Here is a 22,671-nt window from a genome sequence, read left to right on the forward strand (position 1 = left end):
ATAATTTAGTGGTAAAACTGGCAGGCTGCCTAACCACGCCAAAAATGGATACATTTGAAATGCTGTAACTATAAAATAACAAGGAAGCTTTTAGCCACATTCATGTAGTGGAGACTATGAAAATGTTTACTTCTAATGTGGCTAGCATATGAAAAGATTAATCTAACAGGAAAATACATTTTAAAGTTGTGAAATTGTCTTGCTTGATGTATAAATATTTTATGTAAATAAAAGAGGATTTGAGATTCATATAACATTTATATATTTTTAAAACTAAAGGCATAGCGACTGACTCTGCAAAACATTTTTCAGTGATACTCTCACTCTGTTATCTACTCTAACGCCTTTATTTGTTTATATTAGCTTTTACCCTAATGAAGATGGCGCCGGCAGTTCTGTCTGGCTAAGCTGCTGACAGGACACCATCAGCTTCGATGGAAGGCATCACTGAGAGGGAGCAGGCGGTTTTTCAGCTCAGTGACTCTGGTTGCAGGCTGCCATGACAAAAAATTGATGCCAATGGAGGGAAATAGGAAAGCTGACTTTTCCTCAAGACTGTGACAGCAGAAGTTTGAGAAAAATGGGGTGACATATAGGGATGCTGTTCTAAGTACTTTGAACGTCTGAGCTCATTTCCTCGAGTTGTTTCCTTTTTGCCATTTTCTTCATTAAGTGTGTTACTGTAACATAAAAATCTTTTTATATTCTTGAAGATTTGGAAACACTTTCTAAATTACATGCCAGGAGGGGTAAAGAGGTCTAAACATAAATGAAAAGTCAGACATTTGTTTTCAGTTCTCATCCAAGTTAATTGGAGCTTATTTTTATTGTTGATTTGGGACAATTAACAAGTTGATCCCCACTCAAGAAATAAATCAAAATGGCTTGGCGGACTAATGGCCAACAATACCAAGTAATTTTAATAAGATGGAGAAGGTTACTACCACAGCCATTGCTTCTGCAATATAAGGGTGGGATTACTTTCTGGAAAAATTAACACTTTCTACCAAATTTCAAAGCATTTTCAAAAGTTGTGACAGACAATGAATGTCTGAGTCAAGACTCAAGGCAAAGACCAACAATTTTACTGCTTAGGTGGCTGAAATTCACAAGTTTGTAGAGAACAGAAATGTCTTCATTAAAGAATCTACAAAATGACACATACTTTCTTTGGAAGTCCGAGAGCATTAAAATCCAACTAAAGAAAAAAATAGTCCATATCTGGGTATTGGGGAATGTGATGAGTTATGGCATCTCAAATCATAATTATGGCATTAGGGTTTTTTTATTAACTTGTTAAAAAAGGAAGACTTCTTTGATCCATATAGCTGTTTGATATGGTTGTGGAGTTAAAAAATACTCATTCTAACTTAGCATCATAGTACAAATTATTTCTCTGTTGTTAAATCTAAATAAAACTGAAAGTGATAAATACAGTGAAGTCTACACAGTGATAAATACAGTGAAGTCTATGGATTTGTGTCACCAAGTTAATCAAATAAAAGGCATTATGTACAAATCAAAGTTTATTTTCCTGGATGGCAGCATAGCCAAGTTTACATTGTGTAAATTTGTGCATAATTCTGCCACTGTAAATGCTTGTGAAATTTTGGGGTAGGGCAAAGGGCTGGTGGCATGATGCTGATACACACAAACTGGATGACTCAAGCAATTTAACCTTGGATCATTGGCTTGACCTCTCTCCTAATGCACAATCAGAAGCATTCTGCACCAGGTTCCAAATTTTTTAAAGGCATATATTTGAGCCAGTACTGAACTTCAATGTGATGCCTCTGAAAAACAGGTAATGACCTGCCACATGACTCTGAAAATCTCTCTTAAGCAGTAAGAAAAGCATGAGTTCCAGCTGAGATACAGAAAATGTACCCTGAGAAAGATCCAGCAAATAGCATAAAACAGAAAAATTAAAAATCTCTTGAAGATTCCTACAATAATTGTACCAAAAGACATACTGGACACAAAATAGATGCTCATAGGGTGGAGCTTAACACTTGAAGCAGCAAGAGATTAACACCGACACTTTCACCCATTATACACAATCTGAAAGTGGGGGGAGAGGGGGAGGGAAACAACCACCTAAACAAAAAAACCCAGTTCTCAAGTACAGATCTGCATCAGTCAAACCAAAGATTGTTTTGTTATTAATCAGAACAAGAGAATAAAATATGAAGTAATTTCTTTCTTTTAAATATCAAATGCATTGAAGCAGCAATAATTTATTTTTATGTCATTATTTCTTTTGATACTATGCAAAATACCATTTCTAAATGCTGGATTTCTAAAAACATAACCATTAGGATAGTTGTTACATATTTAATTTCATGCTCCACTCAGCATAAAGCAGTTGAGAGACTGCCAGCCAGAGCAAATTAAGTAATCGGTTAGATAATTTCCTGCTTAATTGAAAGCAGGTAGTTTTTAAAAGTAATAATTGATTTTGTTTCTAATGAGTGTGTAGCTATTTCTTCCTTTTTCTATTCCCATTATTAAACAAGATTGTGCTAAACCTTTGTACACTGTTAATGACAAGCGCAGGAGAAGAAGTGGAGAATCCTGTTTATTTAATATTTTAGATTCCAATTGTAGTAAAAAAAAAAAACCCAGCAGAATGGCATCTCACTATTGGTCCTTGATTTCAAGATCATTGCTTCACAATGTATTCCAGGTCAAAAGTTCTTCCCGTCATGCTCTTCAGGGACAAGAAGTGAGCCAGCAATCTCAGCTTAGTTCAAAGCAAAGAAGCATCAATCATCCTAGCAGAGGATTACTGATGTCAGAAAGAAAAGGAAAACAAAAACAAACAAACACAACACTGTTCTGCAATTACTACTTTCCTCCTTCTTTTAGGAATGGTCACTCCAAAAGAAAGCTGTGATGCCTTAAGATAACAAAGAAATCTTTGACTGACACTGTTACATGATTTGTTAAAAAAGGACTTAATTCTCCACAACTGTTGAAAAAGAATTTGTCACAAGCAGTTAATTCACTTGAAAATTTTATTTAAAAACAGAAGAATAATAGCTCTATTAAAATGTTTGAACAAATTATTACATTTTCTGATCTAAACAAAAAATAAAGATGACTGTGTCCATCTTTTTTTCTTCCACTTATTTGAAAATTAACAAAAGGGAAAGCACATTCTACATGTGTAGAAAGTATTCCTGCAAGCTTTTTATTACAATCCAATGTTTTGACAAGTTAATATAAGAAATAGTCAAATTCCAGTGTGACTCATTTTAGACTCTATGCTCATAACTGTTGAGCACCTGACTGCTTCCCCTCCACAAATGCATGTATATAAGCAACAGTTCCCTAAGCTGAATGATACAAAACAATCTAGAGTCCAAAATAGGTAATATATCTGTATAAAAATCAGGAGCTATAGCATCATATATACATATACACGTAGTAGATTTATAACCACCATAAAAAGCTGAGATGATTCTCTCAATGAAACAACATTGCTGATTTCAGGCTGGTAGGTATTTCCCATATTGCTATTAGTGATTAATGCACTGAGACAATTAAGACCTGCACCAGGTAGAGCAAGCCAGAGTTCTGCAGACTGTCAGTAGCTTAATCCATGCATTACTGGCAGTATTATGTGCAGTTCTAAGTATTTAAATCTAGTGTTTACTATACAAATCCTTCTTCTGAATTTACAGTCTTACATGCAAATATTTTTTTAAAAAAAACAGCACCCTATCCTCATAGCACATAACAAAGAGGTATGCAAGGGTATCATAAGAGCTGGAGTTATTTCCTTTAGTTTGTGCACTGGTATTTGCTATTATGCCAGCTGACAAGAGCCCTTCAGAAGAATATTTATGTATGTGCAGACACACACTAATTCCAAGTTCTGTCTTTGCAGTTGCAGAGTGCAGTTAATTGGCTCCTAAGAAGACTGTAAGAAGAGCAAGATCTTTCAGACAAAAGCACAGTTCTAAGCTTGTCTTATCTAAATGACCTCAACCAGAATTTTACCATCAACTGAAGTAACAATTCTGTCAAGTTCTTAGGAAATAAAAAATCATAGCAGCAAAGAATGGTCTTTCCATTATCAAATAAGGTATTTTAAGAGGGCAGCCTGGGTGACAGAAAAACTTCAACAGATCAAGATTAATTACAACTCTGAGGAATGAAAATAATTATCTGTTCTTGTTCCAGTCTTAAGAACAAATGAGCTTGGAGAAGTCAGCACAAAATCGACAGTAAAGGCTGAGATACCTCCTGGAACACATCATGCTTAGTCTTACCTTTTTCTGAGAGTTCATAATTCTGATCAGGTACCTCTGTATCATGTAGACTTATCTGTTAGTCAATCTAGAATCACAGCTGACACATCTGAAAGTAAGACAGAGAAGGATAACTGCTGATTTTCTATAGAAACAGTGGCCAAATCAAACAAACATCTCTAAAATGTTAAATACAGTTTTTAGTCTAATAGCTAGAAAAATAAAACTTAACACTGGAACAGGCTGCCCAGAGAGGTTGTGGAGTCTCCTTCTCTGGAGACATTCAAGACTAGCCTGGACACATTCCTGTGCAATCTGCTCTGGGTGAACCTGCTTTAGCAGGTGGGTCGTACTAGATGATCTCCATAGGTCCCTTCCAACACCAACCCTTCTGTGATTCTGTGAACTTGATGAAAATCCAGAGCAGGTTTCACACGAAGGCTCTGCTCTTACAAGTTGACTTGTGTGCAAGGACATCTTTAAGGATAAATCAGTTTAAACACTATGGGTAGACCTACTTCCTCAAAGGTTATTAATCTCAAACCATCTGTCCTAACCACCCTTACGAATGTGTCCCCACAGAAAAAGAGAAATGGACTGGAGGGTGAGGGAAAAGAAGAGTACATTGGAGAAGACATGAAATCCAGCACAGCATTTATCGTATGTTAAGGTCACCAGGTACCTGGTTTTCACTTTAGTATTTTAAACCTGCACTGGAAATGGTGGTTCTTAGGAAACAATAGTGCAACATGGGTTGGCCAAACAACAACAAAAGAAGTCTGTATATATGCTATTAAATCCCTGAGGGCTTAAAAGAGACTCTCCCTTATACCCCAAAGGGAGAACAGAAATGTTTTTAAAAAACAAGACAAACAAAGCAACCTCTACTGAATAAAATACAGCTGTATTGTGAAAAAATTATTTGTTCCTCTCTCAAATAGCAACACTGCTAATGATCTCAGCATTTAAGGACCCCATTGGCAGGAGTAGTTATGGCTTTCTTGAGAGGACCATAGTTACTAGCTGGGCTCTGCTGCAGAGGCTACACTTTCTCACGGGCCTGAAGGGTAACCAAGTTAGTTACTGCCCTGGTGTTACATGGAGTTCCTTCCCATCAGCTGGCTTCACCAACCACTCAATTTTCTCTCAGGTGAAACAAGATTTTGGCAATCTGTCACAGGGATCAGTGACCAGAGGCTGTCATGGGTACTGCTGGGCAGAGTCAGGCAGGTGTCTGGGGGGCAGCTGGCCTGGCCTTCCCCTGCCCCTATTTTATGTAGGACACTGATAAGTTTTATTGATTTGTGCTTCAATGAAGCATTTGAGGATACCATATGTCATGACAGACCAGAAGAAGAAGAAACGGATTTTGCAGGACTGAGTTTCTAACTCAGAATGCATTGAACTGAATGGTGGCATCCCTCCTCTAGGACTGACTGACTGGGCAGGTTACAGGAAGCAATCTCCTTTCTCCTCAACCTTGGCCAGTACTTTCTTATTGCCATTGACCCCTCAGCCACCAAGGTGGGAAACTTCCAGACGGTAGTGCTTCAGTTGCTGACAGTCCTGGACAGGAATCCATCACCAGAGGGAACCTCAAGCTGGTAGTGCTCCAATTGTGAACATCCTGGATGAGATTTGATTGCTGGGGGAACCTCCAGCTGATTGTGCTCCAGAGCTGAAGGTCCCAGACAGATATGTAACATGCCCATGGTACGGTAACTGGAAAGGAAGAATGTCAGGAGTGGTGAAACATCCAAAGGCTCGGTTAAAGAAAGTGTCTTAGCTCTTCCTCTGAAGAGCCCTATTAACATTGGTAGCCATTTTCCATAATTTGTGAAGACAGAAACTATCACTAGTTTTGACTGCTGATAAACTATATCTGCAGGGTTGTTCACAACCTGGGGAAAAGGAGGTCTGTGTGAATCTTATAAGAAAGACAGTAGGTAGGACATGAAAAGGGAGCTCTATAGCCATTATGTGTCATCTCAACCTGCTGACATTAACATACCAGCTTTACTTAGGTGGAAAGCCCACCTTTCAATTCCTTTTAGTAAAAAGGAACATGAAAATTATGTGTGTTCAATAAATAGATTGGAATTTCAAGGTTATAATGCTTAGTTTCCTGTTGCTGTTCATTCCAGGAAAATGTACACTATTTATTAATGGAACTGTTCCACAAATTAATTCCTTTTAATGACTTTATTTGTAATCAAGTGAGGGAGGGATATTTTATGTATACATACATGCCCACACTGCCTAAACCCATTTTTTCACACAGTTAATGCAGTTCATAAAGTTAAATGAACCCTCCCATGACCAAGTCCATTCACTGGGCAATTCTAGGGTTGCAATGACATACTAAAAACGTGCTATTTTTCATTTCTTATCCCAGTTTAAAGCCTGGAATAAAACTCTCAGCCTTGGGCCTCCTTTCTTCTCCTTTCTCACAATCAACAATAGAGAAATCTACAATCCTGACCATTTCATAGATTCTCTCCAGCACTGCCTTCTCTCTAAGACCACATCACAAAACAGCATTCGCATAGACTATGTGGGGCCAAATACAAGAGTTTTAGGCTTGTTGCACTAAGTACAACCATCCCAAATTACTAGCTGCTGTTTACAAATCAATAGTTTCTAACACATGAAAAGCTTTCAATATAATGATTTTATTTTTACACTAAGGGATTCTTTCCTTCTTTGATAAAGCACCTTCTATAGAGGCAATTGAAGACTATATTTCACAGTATCACAATATATCATGTATATTACAATATATGACTAGTCCTGTTTTGGAAAATTGGAATTGTTTGTTTGTATTTCAAATGGATGAGAAAAGCATAAAAAGCTTCAAACATGTCTCACAGGCATGTTTGCTCTCACTATTTCACCAAAAGAAGTCCTCCAAGTCCGAAACTGACTGCCAAGGCTGCATACATGACATTTGGTATTTCAGTTCCTACGGGAGAGTCCAGATAAGATCCTTATGGGTAAGGAATAATGCTGGACAATCTCTAGCCAAAGATTTCAGAGAATGTTTTAGGCTTTACTTTTTGGAAGTACTGACAATGGCCCTGATCCAGTAAAGCTCTACAGAACATAATTTAAACGTTTTGCTAGATCAGAACTGTAGCATGCAATGGAAGAGAACACAAATATCTAACTATGACAAACACTGAAAGAAGGAACACATAAGCATAGTTGAAGTTTAATACTACAGTCACTTTTTCCTATAGTAAATCTCATGTTCCCATGGTCCTGCTCCCTTACCCGTAAGAAAAATTAACAGCGAAATGTTGGGGTATGGACCTAGTGTTAAACGCAATTCTCTTGTGCTACTGAGGCTCTCTCTATAAGATTTGCTTTAATGCTTTTAGTGATATTTTCTGCCCAATCACATTTTCACTTATGCATCTACACATACAACACCAGACAAAGTTAATCTGCAGATATACCACAGGTGATGAGTTGCAGATCAAGAATGCCAAAGCAACAGAGGCACCAGGCTGAGCTCCATGCAGAGCCAATTTGGGTCTGATTGAGTTCATTAGCTCAGGCTGCATCCCAGACCACTGCAGACTCACAGCCATACAAGTACTTTCATGCAGTATGGCATGTGAATGCATCCCGTTGAGCCTGCCCAGTTTATCCCTATGCTGTACTCCCAGGAGAGCTAGAGCAGCAAAGTCCAGATGGATTTGAGAGGCTCTGGGATGGAGTTGGTGCTATTAACCCCAGACTGAACTCAGTCTGAGCCCTTGCTTGGGCAATGCACAAATCCAGTCTGGACCCAAGACTGTAGATGAGCTCATTTCTGTGCAATATGGAAGAAAGCATGCAGGCTCCAAATGGTGCTGTAGGATTCAGGCTGAATCAGTGCCTCCAGTTCAGCACCAACCATGCTACTGCGGGGTCAGGCCTCTGTGTGGGCACCGGCTGTGCTGGGTTCCTCAACACTCCTGATAACAGGAACACAGTGTAGACACACCTGAACAGGCACAAATCTGGTTCAGCAAGACTTAATGCTTTGGTTCCACAGGGCAAAAAGGCAGCTGGACTACATCCAGGCTCATACTCAAGTGCTGGATGTTCCAGACTCACACTGGCTCCTGATGAACTAATCAGACATAATTGCAGCATACTCTTCTGTTCACGTCAGAGTTTCCACAGGGCTCGCCTCCTCAGCATCACTTACACTAGTTTGCTGTGCCTCCTGTGTACAAGGTCCAGCTCTCCCACTCTCCTTAGGCTAGGTGCAGCTCCCTAAGACAACATAGGTGAAAACGTGAGTTGTGGAGATGCAGAAGACTGAGCCAGAGCCATAAAAGCATCCCAATACGGATGCAAAAGAAGCCTCCAAATTAGCATAAGTTACTCCAAGTAAATCAGAACGGTTATACTATGATTGAATTATACAGAGATCATCTTCATATCAAGATGCCAGTACACCAGCCTGGTTCTTTCATATCTAAAGCATCTGGTTACAATGAGTTATAATTTGCTATAACAATGTTAATAAATTAAAAGCACAAAGGGACAATTACAATCACATTAAAACATTCTGTAATTTTGGAAAATTAATGTTTCACTAAGTTTTCATTTTTATGGATAAATTGAGTCAGAACTGTGCTGTTCCTACACTGTGCTAACGAGTACCAGTGTTAAGCTTTTCGGAAACATATGGAAAGCTATCAATTTTTTTTCTTAAGTAGGATTCTCATCACTTTGTTTAATATCACTACAAATTACACAGGCTAATATTTACACATGGTTTCATCTAGAAACTGTGAATCAACAAGCTGCAAGGCAATAGGTAGTAACTATTCATTCTCAAAGGGAGTGTTACAAGCTACCTGCCAGAGGGCTGTACAGAAAACGAGGAAGCTCTCACTTCTGATTCCTCATTTTGACTCAGTGCCCCTTTGGGACTTCGGAAATTCACACAGGGCCAGACTGCAGCAATATCAAACTGAAACATGAGAAATCTCTGAATCACGTTAAAAAAAAAAAGTCACAGGACTGGCTTCAAAAGTCACAAGATCACAAGATTTTTTAGTGCTATACTGTAAGTTCATTGTCTCCTAATGCTATTTCAAGTTTCTGTCAACTCAGACTTTAAAAGTTTTCCTTATAGACACTAAACACAGAAACATATCTATTTGATCAATAAAAAGGGATCTTTGCAAAGTTTGACATCAGACCTAAGTCTTTCACAGAGATACGGGAGCATTTAAAGTTTCTCAAGTGAGTTTAGGAAGCCTATAGCTTTCAAGCATTCAAAACATTCAGTGTCAGATTTTTGTGTACTTGACCACACTACTTGGGCAAAAATGGTTCATGCTTCATCAGATAAAGAGAAAACAGTTTTCAAAAGTACTCAGCACAGAGCAGTCTCCATGCAATCCTTCTCCCACCGTCTCCAAAAGGATGTCACCAGAATGATCAATGTCAGAATGTGTTCCATGAGACACAGATTAAATGAACATATTTTCTCCAGCACCAAAAAAAAAGGCAACTCAGGAGAATACGGTAGAGATCAGCAAAATCAGTAGTCATGTCACAAAGGTGAATACAGAAGTTATTCACTCTCTTTTTAACACAAAAATTAGAAGGTGCCAGTTATAATGATCAGCTGACAAATTTTTAGAGCAATTGAAATGACTTCTTGTTCATATAACAGCCAACGAAACTGTGGAACTCATTGGCACCAGATGCCATAGACACCAAAGCATAAAGAATGGAAGCACTTGTACAGAAAGGTCCATGGATATTTATTAAATACAACGGCTGTCACCTGCAAGCCACCAACTTCTTCAACCACCCAGTCCTACAGATGTTGGACCAGGGGTGTGCCAGGCCAAGCTCTGCTACACAGTGCACTGGGCAGCCCCACAGAAGGGTACAGAGCAGGCAGGCCTGCCTTACCATTCCCCAGGGGAAGTCCTGAGGCAGCCTATTAACAGGGACCCACCGGACACAGCTACCAGCTGCAGACCAGCATCCACTCCCTGCCTTACAGCACAGCACTTCCCAGCTAAAAACACCCCCTTTCCTGAGCCTTTGGGTTCAACACCGCTTGAAGTAGGCAGTCATGGGCTCCTGGGGCCCTTCTTTCCCACGGCATAAGGGCTGCCACCCAAACCCCTGCACGCCGGTGAATACCAGCCGCTCGTTTTGGCCACCCGTGCTTCCCAGAACCTCCCCCCCAGCACCACCACTGGGGCGGTTTTACCCCAGAGCACTCCTGGTGGTGCTCAGGCCGGGGCTCTACCCCAGGCGTGGGCAGCAGACAAAATGACAGCAGGGGTGTGAGGCGGGGTGTGGTTAGCGGGTGGAAAGAGGTTCTCCTCCCCCTCTACTCTGCCCTGATGAGACCGCACCTGGAATATTGTGTCCAGTTCTGGGCCCCTCAGTTCAAGAAGGACAGGGAACGGCTTGAGACAGTCCAACGCAGGCCAACAAAGATGATTAAGGGAGTGGAGCATCTCCCTTATGAGGAAAGGCTGAGGGAACTGAGTCTCTTTAGCTTCGAGGAGACTGAGGGGTGACCTCATTAATTTTTATAAATATATAAAGGGTGAGTGTCAGAAGGATGGAGCCAGGCTCTTCTCGGTGAAAACCAATGATAAGACAAGGAGCAACAGGTCCAAACTGAAGCACAGGAAGTTCCACTTGAATATGAGAAGAAACTTCTTCTCAGGAAGGGTGACAGAACACTGGAACAGGCTGCCCAGGGGGGTTATGGAGTCTCCTGCTCTGGAGACGTTCAAGACCTGCCTCGACACCTTCCTGTGCAACCTCATCTAGGTGTCTAGGTGTTCCTGCTCCGGCAGGGGGATTGGACTAGATGATCTTTCGAGGTCCCTTCCAATCCCTAACATTCTGTGATTCTGTGGTCACCACAGCGGCACGCGGGGGCTGCCCCCGTGCCGAGAAACGGCCCCCGCGGGCAAGGGCGGCGGGAACGCGGGCGAGGGCGGCGGGAACGCGGGCGAGGGCGGCGGGAACGCGGGTGAGGGGAACGGGCGAGGGCGCGCGCGCGCTCTCGCGGGCGGGCAGCTGGAAGTCATTGCCCGGAGATTGGCGTCCGCGTTGCCACGGCGACCGCCCCGGCGGCGCCAGCTGGGGCCGCAGTGTGAATGGGTGATGTCACGCGCCCGGCGCCGGCCAGTCTGGGCCGCCCGGGCCAAAGGCATCAGCTGGGAGAACGAAAGGCGGGAGAGGAAGGGGGTGGGAGCCCGTGAGCAGTCGTGCGCACCCCACTGCCACGCGTGGGCGCGGGGGTGGGACGGTGGGACACAAGCTGCTCGCAGCCGGGAGAGTGTTCGCCCGAGCGCGTTGTTGCCGCTGCGACTGGCGGTGGTGGCGGGAAAATGGCGCTTCCGCCGGGGGTGCCAGCACGGCCCCCGCCGCTTGGCCCCCGCTAAGCATGGGGGGCCCGGTAGGTCGCTCGGGCTGTGCCAGCTCCCCATTGTTCGGATGGAGATGTCTGTGTTTCCATCCTCAATTCATTCGCAGGCACTTTAGAAAAAAAAAAAAAAGTTCTTTCCTGGAGGAACGAGGGGCTTTTCACTGCATCCAAGTGAGGTTTACAATCCCTGCCAAGGCTCCCCAACTTTCCTCATTCAGCCACAAAGTTTCCCACTGCTTTCAGCAACAGGATTCCCACACTGCAGAATACCTGATTATATGTGTTTAGCCGATCCCAGTAAAATATTCTCTCAAGCTTGCAATGAACAGTTTACTTCACATATGAAATTATTCATTGCTTTCTTACTGCAGTTCTACATGAGAGAGTACACACCTAATTCAGTCACTTGGGCTCAGAATGGGAAAATCAGATTGTTCCTTAATGTAGGTTGTTATTTACACAGATGCACTCTTTACATTGATTTCAGTGGGTTCAGGACAAAGGCCACTCAGCAAAAGCCTGTGTACCTGTTTTGTGACCCAGCAGGAGATGCAGGTTGGGTTTAAACAGAAACTTCTCTCGCTAATGACAGTAAACTTTTGCAGAATGTAGGCTTTTTTGCAGTGGATGAAATGGCCTCTCGTCTGTCAGTCAGAAACTACAGCTCCTCTATATTTTATTTCATCTTCGTCACACAGCACCTCTAGCTGTGGGCCTCAGAGCCTGCATGCATGGGAGCTCTTCCAGGCTGAGGAGGAGATGCCACATTAGGTTCCCCTATCAGTAAAATCTTCGAACAACTTACGTTAATTACACAGTTTTGTGTTTTACTTCACGGGGCATTTGCTGAGTAGCTGTGGCCAGGCAGGTGAGACGCTTCCAATGGTTCTCATTATAATTATGCTTACTTTAATTCTCCTGGTTTGGTGCATAAGTTCTCAGGGAAGAAAAGGAGGTTGGGTCCCAAACCTTTAGGAATAATTACAACTGTTTTCAGTCATACAGAAGCTTTCAAAGGCAGCAGAAACTGTTGCTGAAATGTCACCTGTGAGCTTGCGAACCCTTTATCTGAACCTTGTCACAGCCAAGACTCAGCCAACTGAAGCAGAAAGAACGGCAGGGTAAGAAGAGGCTCGTGGGGGGTGGCAGCGCCTCGATGCAGGGCTGGGGTGGGCAAAGCCCCCTGCGAGGACAGGACAGGACAGGGTGCAGGCTTCTCTGGGCCAGCCATGGGTCAGAGGGCTGGGGAGGAGGGAGAACGGGAAGGGGACCCACACATCCCACTGGCGGCTCAACTCTAGCACTGAGGGTGGATTTTTAAATCAGTTGAAGCAATGTAGGTTCAGTTTGTGGGAAGGTGAAAGCTACCCCCCCCCCCCCCCCCCCCGCCCCACAAAAGTCTGCATGCAAAGGGATCTTGCAGTCTGTGTAACAGGTTAGGATCATTCACAGGCACCCAGCTAGGCATTGGGACAGGCACTCTGCAAACACCGAGTTATCTGAGGTCAGCCAGTACACAGACAGTTGCAGGATCAAACACTCATCTTTCTGTAATTTGCTGGACACTTTAGAAATTCGAAGATGGCAAGTAAACTGACTTTATGTAATTAAGATTTTAGTGTGAGGTTCCAGTTAAGTCTTTCTGATTTTAACTGTTCAATATGATCTTCAAATCTAATGACTTGCAACCTTTAAAATCTTACCGGGATTTTAACGCTGCATGCTTTTGATGACTGCTTAAGGGAAATTAATCTGAGAACAATCAATGAGAGTCAGTTGTCTCTATCAGGTAACTTTGCAGTGAAGGAAACAAATTCCAGCTGGTGGGGGATGGGAGAGAGCATCCTGAGAAACTTGCTCCTCGGCTCCCATTGATCATCACCTGCACTGGACTTCATACAGCAGTTTAATCCTATTCTCTCCCTCAAAGGTTTCAAGCCTCTGCAAGATCCTGACTGCTAGGGAACAAAGACTGGTATGTGGTTCCCTCAAAGGTCAGTCATTAACCTGCCCCAACAATAGTTTTAGGAAGATCAAGGCAATGAAGAAAAACTAAGAAAAAGCACTTTCACTGTGGAATGAATTGTTCAAAATGCCCTTATACATTCAGTTTTATTCCCTTTCAGTCCTGCACTTTTTAGTTCCTGCACGTATTTATTTCTCATCAGGAATAATGGTGAGATTTGCTCTCCCAGAGATCTGACCTTAAGTTTATTCTAACCACAACACTATAGACCATTTCATCAATTATGAATGTACTCATGTGTATAGAGGAACTGGTAAACCGGCTCAGTAATGCTACCTTGTTCTAGAGACTTACCCTTATAAATAAATTAGAGATATATCTTTATGAAATAAGAGAAAGAAAAGGAAGATAAAAGAAAAAGAGAAAGGAAAGGAAAGGAAAGGAAAGGAAAGGAAAGGAAAGGAAAGGAAAGGAAAGGAAAGGAAAGGAAAGGAAAGGAAAGGAAAGGAGAAAGAAAGAGAAAGGAATGAAGTGAGATAGAGAGAGAGAAAGAAGAGAAAGAAGAGGGAAGGGAAGGGAAGGGAAGGGAAGGGAAGGGAAGGGAAGGGAAGGGGGAAGGAGGGAGGAAGGAAGATAAAGGAAACAGAAAATCTAGAAAGCCCCATTTTTCTAAAAATAAAAGGACAAGGGCTAAGATCAAAAGTGGTTTCTCTGTGATTTGTATTTTATGTGCATGCATGTCTATATGTGAGACAATATACTGGGCTTGCAGTAGCCAGACTATCAATAAGACATTTATTTCCATAAGTTATTGATGACCCTTTAGCTCACAAGTGACAGGCCAAAGTAGAGCCACGAGCAGCTTCTGAAAGGTCATCAATAACAACTGAAAATAAATGTTTTATCCAGTGCCTGCCCATTGTGTGTTCTGTTTATGCAATGCCAATTTAAGTTTCATCTGGCATAGCTTTTAATGGACTGTAAATACCTTAGTTCCTGTCTGAAGCAACCAGGACTTCCAGCAACAGAAGAGGGATGACACGCACACACACACTCATCCCTGCTTGCTTGCTCACACGCTTCATGGAGAACCTTTTGTCAGGTGCAGAAGTAAAAGCATGCTTCTCTCAGCACATCAGGATGAAACAGTAGCCCAAAGAGTGAAAGGAGAGACAGCCACCTTACTAAAACATTAAACACCATGGAGAATCCTGATGCTTCAGGTGTAAAACCATTCAGAAGATACAGAGAGGACAGAGAGGAAAGGAAAAAAAGCAGCTGAGATGCAAGGTTGTAAATAAATCATACCTCATGCTAAGATCACAAATACATAATATGCTATTGATGTATTTATAATAATCATACTGCAAGGAAGATTGATCCACTGTGTTAAGGAGTTCCTGGAGGCAAAAGAAAGCTCTTTTTGTCTACAAGGAGCCTCTTACTCCCAGTGTAAGAAGACTGCAATGGACACTGGATACAGACCAGTGGGAACCAAAAATTTACTTTGGATAACCATCACCACTAACCACAATGTCTTTTAATTAAACTCTTCAATTTTTCTTACTCATTTGCATTTGCATTTTCACATTAAAAAAAAGAATCAATTGTCAGGAGTTTGATGTAGAGTAACTGTTTCAAGAGGCTGGTCTGAAATAAGCCAATGACTTCGCATCAAGTTGTGAAACTTCTGCTCACTTGAGCAGTCCTTATACCCACATCCTGACTTGGGCAAATAAGCTCATTAACTTCAAGACAAACTTTCTACATAAGCAAGGATTTGTGCTGCTTTTCAAGTCAATTTCTCCATTGAGGTAAATTAAGAGATTTGCTTGAGTAAAATACATCAGTGCTTTAAACTGTTGAAAGAGCATGTTAGTAAAATGAAAAAAAAAGACCAAAATAAATGTCATTAACACTTCAAGGTAAGTACGTGGAAACATATTGGTATTGAAGACAACTTGAAATAGTTACTTAGCATAAGCTGTGTGATTACCCAAAATATTCTTATATATGCACATCATTTAGCTTTAAGAAAACAAAGTCAAAACTGTAAGAAAATTTGCACGTTGAAGCATTTTTAACAGCAATTTTGAATATATCTTTAAAATAATTTTGCATAGTTTGCCCCCTGCACAAGAAGCAAAAACATGAGTAATTGCTATACAATTAGTCTAAAATGGAAAATAACATCCATTCCCATTTCTTATAAGGGAAAACTAGTAAGTCACAGAATATATTTAACTGTGAAGAATTGCAGTTCATGGATCATTGTCCAATATTCTCCTTACATCCATCTTTCTTTTTTTCTGCATCTCCAGCCATTTGCACTCTGCAATGTATATCTTGATTTAAATTCACAGTGCTACACAGTGGTTTTCATCAGACATTCCTGTTGTTCTAACAAATACATAAGATCATTTTAGTATATACTATTGCTGCAATTAAAACCCGTGTGTGACCCTATCTGCCTAAGGGAGACATTACCTGTCTTTGCTTTTTTCTTGCTCTCTAAACATGAAATCCTGCAAGAGCTGATTTATGTCAACAAAAGCCAAGGGCTCTTGTTTTCCTAAGTGACAACTTTCTCAAAAGCGAGGCAGGCTATAAAGAATGATCACAGAAAGCATCCTACCACAAATTAATACAAACTCATCTTTTTAGCAGAATACTTTTTCAAACACACACAAGTACTTAAGCAAATTAAAACAGAGCTATGATCCTATAAATAATCTCCTACTTTTCTACTGTTTTTTCTGCAGGATGGAAGAGAAGAACGAGGAAGAGCCTTTTGCTTCTGTTACTAAATGCTTGGTAGGTCCTCACATGTTATGGCAACAGGAACTCTATAACAGGTAAATAAATAGATAATAATGAGGTTACAAAGAATTTGGCGTGCATTGGAAGCACGTGGCGTGGCCCATAAACAACTGCGGTCAGGGGATTTGAAGATACATTGAAAAGCTTTCCCCCCGCCTCGCAACCACCAGACTTGAATTTCAAGTTCTTTCTAACTTCTCTTCCCAGAGATGACACCAATGGGACTTGAACCAAATCAACCAAGAGCATTTTCTGTAGTGCTTTATATATTGGTCAGGTTGTAACTAGCATGAAGCAAAATGCAGAATTGTAAATGAATATTTGGCAAGCGGGTGATACCTGAAAGTGGCACTGACCGGTAAAAGTACTTTGACAACCCATTGACTGCAGTCACAGAAAACATCAGTGCATTTGCATCAACACAGAGAAAGCAAAGGTCTCTCTGCCTACCTGGGATGTCCTTCTGCTGTGGCAAAGGCTGTCGTCACAGTCAGGGAAAGGGAGGTGATTTCTCCTTTTAATTAAAGAAAAAAAAAGATAATATAAACCCCAAATATTTTGAAGAATTCCTTAAAACATTAGTGGAGAACAAATAACAACTGTGTTAATATTAGCTTTCAAAATTTAAAATTCTGTATTAGTGTGAAGTATTGCTGTTGTTTCTGCAGGGGTTTTTTTGTGGCATGAACTTAGACCGCTTTTGCTGATTAAGCTCTTTGGGTCCCCTGAAAATAAATACCAGTATCATTGGTATAATGATAACATATGCAGATGAGCATGTACGCATCCAGATACTTATTTAATTTAGGTCGATTTGCTCATTGTCCCTGTAGGCTGTATTATTTGTGTGATTACAGAGCTCTTAATGCAAACTCATAACAAACATGAAAATAATTTGAGACTATATCATGCCATCAGTTTTCAGGCAGATTAGCTGAGGATTTCTGTCTACAAACAAAGGGCATGACATTGCACATAAATCTGATCTAAATCTACACAAAATAAAATTAAAGTTAAAGTTAAGACTCCAAATTCAATCTGTTACTATGTAACTCAGTTTAATGTAGTGTTCCTCAGGAAGCTGCACCGAAGACTCCTAAATTATTTTCCCCTTCCCCAGAATAAAGCATCTTGATTGCTTATATTTGGACCACACTGCAGAAGGTTGTCAACATGAGTTATCTTTCTTGCCCCAAGCTCGCTTTAGTCAATGCAGAAAACCCACATTACCCACCAAATCCCGTGTTTCTGGTCACCTGAACAAATCAACCTTCTTAAATGACATTACCCTTCAGCCGACATACAACCATGAGCAAAATGCCAGGGCATCTGTCAGTGACATACCGATGTTGCTTGCTGCTGCAGCTCCTCAAAGGGAGGAGGTGGGTTTGCACAAATTTCTACAACACAGCCACGCTGGAGGCAGCGCAGCAAGAAAAGCTCTTCCCGATACTAACCTCATTACAGTGGTTTTTAGTTTCTCTCCACTAATTGAGGTAAAATATTTCTTTATGTATTTATTTCCATGTTTGTGTAAAAAAAGAGCTTTCATAGGCATGAAGCCATGGAGAAGGGTTTTTTTAAATCTGTTTCTCATCTCTCCAAAATGATTATTGTCACGTGACTTTTTGTAGCATACAAAGCTGAAGGAAAGTGTAAAGAAATGAGGAGGAGTATGCTCCCATCATTAGAAGGATGCTTTAACATGGACAACTATGCGAACATGCAAAAAAAACCCAACCTTTTGTCTGTGAAGAGCTGTTGTGAGCGATCAACAAACATTTTTATTTTATATTAAACTTCATGCACAGGGGACAATGGGGGTGGGGGGCGAAAGTCTTGAGAATCTTTTAGGTTTTCTCATTAAACAGAAAATTCTGTCATGACCACAACCAGAAAATGAGAAAAAAAAACAACCTACCACCTTAAGTGAAGTGAGGTCTAGTTAGATTTTGGATTTGAGGAAATTTGGGAGAACAGTACTGAAGATGACTTGTGCTATTTGGGGAAAAGGTTTGTTAAGAAGAGTTTGGAAGAGCTCTGATGATTAATTGTCCTTGGTGAGGAGGGGTACCAGAAGACCAACGGATTTCTGTCTGTTGGTAGTCTGCAGAGTGAGTTGACTTCTCTGTGCTCCCCAAATGCCTGATGAATCTTCCCTGAGCCATTCTGAGGACCCACGGGGTGTCACTGCAAAGGAACCTCCAGTCTCACCTCCAGCCTGGTGTCCAAGGGGACATAAGCACACAGGAATAATAATCCAGTAAAACACTTAGATATTCTTTCCTCAGTCTCACTCCCCCACCCAATTTTTCATTTCATATCACTATTCCCTGTTGCCAAGAGGAGTTTATCTATGGTGTTTGATAAGGGAGCACTGAACACATTATAGTGCTATTTTAAATGACATCACAACTAACTAGATATTTTAATTGAAGGTAAATAACCAACATTATTGCCATTTGAATGATAGCAATAGTGGAGAGTAATGGCACCACTGAGGAATCAATTGCTATTTCCCTCATAAACCATAAACCATTCAGAGATTTATAATGCTTTTTTAATGATCAGCCCTTCTAGGTGTTGAGCAGCTCCTCTGAGATCCTGAGTCTTCTGGCTGCCTGCTGAAGTCAACAGGAATGGTGAGTAGGGGGATCTCAGTATCACATATCTGTGTGCCCACCGGGATGAAACTTGTCACACCAGTTATCAGCCTCAAGCAAAGGGAAGCTTGGGATTTTACTGCACTGCTCTGATACAGTGTGCCCGAAGCCCCAAAACAGGGACACTTGACTCAACCACTGTTTCATAACCTGCTTAAGAACAAAAATGCATTGTGCATTTGTGTGGATTTCATGCCCTCTTAAGGTAGGTATAGCAAGTAACCTTGTGCAAGAAACCACGTTGATCACTTGCTTCGCTCTGCATATGTAAATGTGTTCCCTTCAAATTTTATCTGTCCTGAGACTATTTTAGGTAATGTAGTACTATCCAATGCACCAGTTCGTTCAACGGCATCGTATCATGCACAAACATCTGTGGATCCACAGTGCTCTCGGAGGAAATGTCCCATGTTCTGCACTTGGAAGGACTGTCCCCCTTCCCTGGTGCCATGACCCAGAGACAGTGTCAATGTCTCAGGTGGTTTTTTTTTCAGCTGTCATAAATGGCATATTCATATACTCAGACCTGTACTGACAAATTCGGCCTACATTACTCATTCTCAGTAAATTCAATTGGATTATCCTCATGACAAAAGTGATACAAGACCAGTCATTATGTTTTCATTTCTAACTTGCTTTACTTTGGTTTTGAACAAAAAGAAACTTTTTTAAGCTCCAGAGGACACCTATGATGTGATCTGAACTCATCAATTCTCTTTTAATGGACCAAACTGGTCCATTCAAGCATTATCAAGGATCCTGTGATAATATTGCAAGAGTTGGTTACAATGGCAATGAATCTTGCCTCTGGATGTGGCAAGAGAGCACAGAAAAAACCAGCCAAGACAGATGAACTCCTTCAGCCAGCCAGGAAGGGACCACATGTTTAAAGATGTACAGAATTTATTCTAAAAATCCAAACTCAGTCTGGAGAAAAACAGGAGCATTAATCCCTATAGACTCATGTAATGAAAAACATCAGTGTTAATAGGACAAAAGCATGAACAGTAGCCACTGTCCCTCGTGTACATCTTCAGGGATGAAGAGTTTCACTATGCCTACCTCCACTGCTAACATTCTGGGGTTTCCAAGGCGTTTCTAGAGCAATTTACTTAGCATCTGGTGCACATCCAATCTAAATTTTGAAAAAGCAGCCAACCCAACCTGCTCCCACTTAAAGTCAATGACAAAACTCCCATTGACTTTAAGGAGAGCAAAACCAGACCAGTTGTTAACAGGGAATTGGTGCCTATTGTTCAGCCGAGCATGTCAGACTAGCATGTATCAACTTCATGAGTATCAAAGGGAATTACTAGAGGAAATCCCCTGAATATTTATGTGATAATTGGAGGGGAGGGCTGTTTTTCCATCTCCCACATATCTCCACTGTGATATGTTGGCTATGTGAACTCACACAGTCCTCTTGCAACTTCAACAACCCTTACAGACCCTTGGATTTCCCTTTGTACCCTCTGCTGTGGAAGGAGCCCAATGGAAAAAAGAGGTCTGCAGCATATCGTGGTGCTTCACAGGTTTCCAGAAATACTGAGTCATCTTCAAGAGCCAATGTGGTCTCTGTGGACTTGGTATAGTGCTGTCACAGTGTGTGTGCGCGCGTGTGTGTGTGTGTACAGAAATAATCTGTCCAAATTAGCTTTGGGAGAGCTAAAGGGGAACCAGTTACATACTAGGGTTTCCCAGAGATTTCCAGTGAGATCAGACAATCTCCCAGAGGGGATTTAGTACAAATAGAACAACCAAATATTACACTGTATCTAATTTCAAGCAGATTTTAATTAAATGGGACCAGCAAGATTTGAGCCTGAATTCTCACCATAATTTACAAATATCTTTTTTTTTTAGATAGCACATCAAGTCTGTCCATACTGCCAGGACTCTGGGAAACAAAGTGTAACCATAATGTATGCTTCAAGGCCCATATATATTTCTACCTCATGAGACTCAGAGTCTGCAGGGAGCAGAGCTTCACAGAATAAAAGCAATGACTGCAGCAGAACAGAGATCATCCAGCCCATAGCTAATGGAAATACATCTTCCAATCACATCATCATGATATAGCATACGAATCTAGACCTCAGTCAGACAATGATTTACACCACACACTTAGATTTTGTGTTGAAGGAGCCCAACTGCCATGGATGACATTGGTAATGTGGGACAAAATAAGGAAAACAAAAACTGTATTTGTAAGCAGAGCCTCAAAATGTATGTTTTTAAAGGGTGAGAAAGAATGAAAGCGTACTTCATTATACACTTCGGATGATCCAGTCTCACCGCTCATTCAAGTTCTGGGTTTGACAGCTTCCCACTGTACCTTTTATATATCACCCGTTCTGACTAAGCATTGAGGGGACATGCAATTATTAATCACCATTATGGATTTCTTCCCTTATGTTGGGTTTGACTTACAAGCTTTGGGGCAGATCCTGCAGCCTTTACTCCTTTCTGCAGCCCTTCACCCAAGCAGTCAGCTCTACTTCACTCACAGAGAGCTCAAAACTCTGCGGCATCTGTAGGATCAGGCGCTCAGTTTCTTGCACCAGCATCCCATTCAAGTAAGCAGTGGCTCTTAATCCTTAGCAGGAATTAACAAAGTTTGAACACTGCATTATTAAATTAAAAGGTTACAGTCTGCTACAAGATGACTTAAGCAGGACTCAGGAGTATGTGTCTGTTAATTTTAATGCTCTGTCTCAAAGTACATAACTCTGGACATTTCCAGCATCATATTTAAAACATGGTACATCTACTAATACGTGATCTGGTGCATTAATGGACCAAATTAAGTTACAGGTATGAATTTTACATAAAACAGATTAATATTATATGTCATGGAGGAATTTTAAATACTCCATCTCCATGCATTTTTAATAGTTATGTGCTCTAATTTAATGTTCCCAGGCATTGCTTTGCTTGAAGTCCCTAAACCCGCCTCCTTCCCTTTCTTCCCCTCTCTCTCCCTCCCTCCCCCTCAAGTTTTGCTTGGGATTTTCCCTGCCTTTAAACCGGCGTCCCGAAGTCCCTCAAGATATGTGTAAAGCCGCGCTGGGTCTCCGACACCGACAAGATAAAAACGCGTTTCAGGACCCTAGGAGACGCCAGCCCTGCCGGGGCGGAGGGGGCAGCCGCCATCCTCCGGGCGGGCGGCGGGGAGCGGCGCCGGTCGCTCGGGGCTGCGCTCGCCCCCGTGGAGCTACGCGCCGGACCGCCGGGGCGCCGCCGGGAGCCGCCGGGCAGCGTGTCCCTCCCGCATTCCCGCAGTCCTTTCTCCCCCGGACGTCTTCCCCCTCTTCCTCCTCCGCCGCCGCCAGCGCCTCCTACCCCGGGGGTCAGCACCAGCCGCCCGCCCCCTCCAGAAGCGCCACCACCCCACCCCCCCTGCCCCGATGCCATTGGCCGGCACCGCGTTCCATGGGGGGATGCGGCGTTCTGATTGGCTGCGACGCACCACCGCGGCGCCCCCCCTGCTCCCCGCGCCGCTCTCGCCTTGCCCCGCCGCGGCGGCGCCCCCGCCTCCCCCCGGCACCGCCC

General features: G+C 42.0%; 2 long non-coding RNA genes across 10 annotated transcripts in view; one reads left to right on the forward strand and one right to left on the reverse strand.

Annotated features, from left to right (window-relative positions):
• Positions 1 to 22,485, reverse strand: part of LOC136098826 (uncharacterized) — a 74,655-nt gene extending 52,170 nt beyond the window's left edge. For 3 of the 9 annotated variants that reach the window (XR_011737590.1, XR_011737592.1, XR_011737589.1), the window contains exons 1-5: positions 22,139 to 22,485; positions 21,550 to 21,715; positions 16,907 to 16,970; positions 16,377 to 16,482; positions 4,278 to 8,522 (exon numbers count right to left, since the gene is read on the reverse strand). This is a non-coding gene — a long non-coding RNA (uncharacterized lncRNA). Of the gene's footprint in view, positions 1 to 2,085; positions 3,926 to 4,277; positions 8,523 to 9,112; positions 9,229 to 15,114; positions 16,483 to 16,906; positions 16,971 to 21,549; positions 21,716 to 22,138 lie in introns of those variants that run through there. The other 6 variants (XR_011737593.1, XR_011737591.1, XR_011737596.1 and 3 more) reach the window with 6 other exon arrangements.
• LOC139827221 (uncharacterized) lies at positions 12,682 to 16,473 on the forward strand. Its single transcript, XR_011737597.1, has 3 exons — positions 12,682 to 12,791; positions 13,601 to 13,664; positions 16,399 to 16,473. It is a non-coding gene; the product is annotated as an uncharacterized lncRNA (long non-coding RNA).
• Positions 22,486 to 22,671: the final 186 nt, after the last annotated feature.

This window comes from Patagioenas fasciata, chromosome 2 (assembly GCF_037038585.1).
Source record: "Patagioenas fasciata isolate bPatFas1 chromosome 2, bPatFas1.hap1, whole genome shotgun sequence".
Classification (NCBI taxonomy): domain Eukaryota; kingdom Metazoa; phylum Chordata; class Aves; order Columbiformes; family Columbidae; genus Patagioenas; species Patagioenas fasciata.